The sequence below is a fragment of the Rhipicephalus microplus genome, chromosome X (genome assembly GCF_043290135.1).
Source record: "Rhipicephalus microplus isolate Deutch F79 chromosome X, USDA_Rmic, whole genome shotgun sequence".
Taxonomy (NCBI): Eukaryota; Metazoa; Arthropoda; class Arachnida; order Ixodida; family Ixodidae; genus Rhipicephalus; species Rhipicephalus microplus.
Window position 1 is genome coordinate 68,607,801 of NC_134710.1, and position 3,071 is coordinate 68,610,871.

Here is a 3,071-nt window from a genome sequence, read left to right on the forward strand (position 1 = left end):
TCGATGTTGAAAAATTAGTAACAAAAACAGAAATGAGTATGCCTTTGTACCTTTAAGAAATTTTGCATTAATAAGATCGACACCAGGACCTTCGAAAACCTTCAGAGACTGTATTATTTTTTCAATACTTACGCTGTAAATGACACTGTCATCCATGGATAAGTATATATATGTATTTGTGAAGGGGTGGATTAGGTATTGACGAACCGTTGTACAGGACAAAGTTGCTGCAAAACACATTGTTAAGAATGGTTGGACATTCAGACACAGCAATAGGGGTTCTACTAGGATCAGTCTGTGCTATTGATGTTTTTGACGCCGGATTAATAACGCGCCAGAATTTTTTGCAACATATACTTGATCGCTATGCCGCTGGTATATGTAGCAATATTTATTTGGTCCAAAATGCTTATTCGCCCCATATTTTAAATTCCAGGAGTAAGAGTCGGCCATTCAGTTCAGTTTATTTACCTTAAGGGTCTCCCGAAGGAGACAATACATAAGAGTTGTGTTTAGAAAACTTTCACATGATTTATACACTAAACAGTTTTAGAATGATTATTTACACGCTTTTTTATATCTACGATAAAATTAGGCGTAGTCACGAATCACAGATTGGTCAAGGTTTCACTTCACGGTGCATTCTTGAAGCACCGTGAAGCGCTTGTGTTGCGTGTTCTGTGCAATAGTGGCTGCGCTTCCTACCAAGATGGATTCATACCAACTGGCCTAATACAATTGTTTATTGAGTTGCATTTTTGAAACTCTATGAATAAAGGGAATCCTTCCGTGGCAGCATTGGCAATCTTGTGTTACGAAGAAAAAGAGAAAAAGAAAGAAAGAAAGAAGGAAAGAAGGAAAGAAAGGAAGGAAGGAAAGAAAGAAAGAAAGAAAGAAAGAAAGGAAGAAAGGAAGGAAGGAAGGAAGGAAGGAAGGAAAGAAAAGAAGAACGAAAGAAGGAAGGAAGGAAGGAAGGAAGGAAGGAAGGAAGGAAGGAAGGAAGGAAGGAAGGAAGGAAGGAAGGAAGGAAGGAAGGAAGGAAGGAAGGAAGGAAGGAAGGAAGGAAGGAAGGAAGGAAGGAAAATAACTTTAGTCTGGTCCTGCGGAACGCGACTGAGTCCAGCACCCGGCTCAGTCCCACGATTGGACCGGCATGTGGAGCCTGCCGGCCACCTCGCAGGCCCACTGGACAGCCTTGAGCTGATCAGTGAGAGCGGAGCCAGCAAAAGCATTTTGCTTGTGGTTCCGTGGTTTAAAGACATGCTTTGTTTGCTGTGAACGCTTTCTCCTTGAATTCTCTCTCACTTTGTGCAACCAAAGAGACCACCGTTAGTTTGAAGGTGCGCCTGCCAGTGAGCTGCTGCTGCGACTGAAGGAGTCTGTGCTCTCTGCGGCGCATACAACGCTCAAGTGCCGACAGAAACCAGACCGAATGTTCGTAAATGTTCGCTCTTTTGTTTTCACGGGTGGCGTGTAATATCGTCAATCTTTCTCGTCATACAGAAGTTGAGCAAGTTCGAATATTAGGTTTGTAGTCGAACACACCTTCTGTTTCTCTGATCTTGCGGCATTTCAATGCTTCAATGCGCTCCTGGCATAGCGAAAAGGAAAGAGTAACCGGCCATTCCACAAGGAGGTTGTGCATACTTACTTGGTGCCGGGCTCTCCGATGATCAGGAAATCGGGGTCCCCGTGACTAGGCCTCTTCATAGCACTACGGGGGAGGGGGGGGATGAAGCACGCCCCTGCTCCAAACGGGTAGGAGGGGCATGTTATTTTTGGTAGTTGGGATCGGCGCATGCGCCAGCCCCGACGTACTGCATCGAAGGTAAGAATTGTTCATGTTAAAATAATTCTTCCTCCGAAAACTTCAGCCAAGCTATCACAAGTAAACAATATACTGTAAGTGTCAAAGCAGTGTTTCAACCAGGCCGTCCAATCCAAACATACTAAGAATGGTCAAACTTTCAAACGCACTTGCTAATGCATGCTTCGCTTGAATGGCGCAGTGCGCGAGCCTAAATTTCGGGCACATTAATGGGAGTCGTATTTATTGCATGTCGTGTCTTGCTAATGGGCAGGAATAGTAGCTTATCCATGGCGATACTTATTGCCCAGATCGAGAAGACCCCCCCCCCCCCCAACGCACTTCGGACGGCGTAAGTTTTTTTTGTTATTTTAGGGGCGAAGCTCCTTACTGCATGGCTCAGTCCCTCCTCCGTTGTCGTAGCTAATGTTCACTCACAATGTTCTCACAAGGTTCACTAGATGCCACTGCGCTGCTGCAGTGCGTGAAGTGATCATTAGATGTCGTACAGACAGACAGACAGACAGACAGACAGACAGACAGACAGACAGACAGACAGACAGACAGACAGACAGACAGACGGACGGACGGACGGACGGACGGACGGACGGACGGACGGACAGACGGACGGATGCACAGACAGACGGACAGATGCACAGACAGACGGACAGATGCACAGACAGACGGACGGATGCACAGACACACGGACGGATGCACAGACAGACGGACGGATGGACGGACGGATGCACAGACAGACGGACGGATGGACGGACGGATGCAAAGACAGACGGACGGACAGACGGACGGACGGATGGACCAAACGACAGACAGACGGACGGACGGACGGACGGACAGACCAAAAGACAGACAGACAGATGGACGGACGGATGGACCAAACGACCGACAGAGAGACAGACGGACGGACGGACGGACGGACAGACCAAAAGACAGACAGACAGATGGACGGACGGATGGACCAAACGACCGACAGAGAGACAGACGGACGGACGGACGGACGGACGGACGGACGGACGGACGGACGGACGGACCAAACGACCGACAGAGATGGACGGACGGACCAAACGACCGACAGAGACAGACAGACGGACGGATGGACGGACGGAAGGGTGGACCAAACGACCGACAGAGACAGACAGACATACAGATGCGTTGAAGACGCGTTCCCGAGAGGTGGCGGCAAAACGCGCATAAAAATAGGCGGATCCCGAGCTGAAAGCCCACGAAGCTTCGCCCTACTCATCAT

The 3,071-nt window shown here is 48.4% G+C and overlaps 1 non-coding gene across 1 annotated transcript; it reads left to right on the forward strand.

Annotated features, from left to right (window-relative positions):
• The first annotated feature begins 1,643 nt into the window (after positions 1-1,643).
• LOC119177417 (U1 spliceosomal RNA) lies at positions 1,644-1,813 on the forward strand. Its single transcript, XR_005110603.2, has one exon. It is a non-coding gene; the product is annotated as a U1 spliceosomal RNA (small nuclear RNA).
• The last annotated feature ends 1,258 nt before the right edge of the window (positions 1,814-3,071 follow it).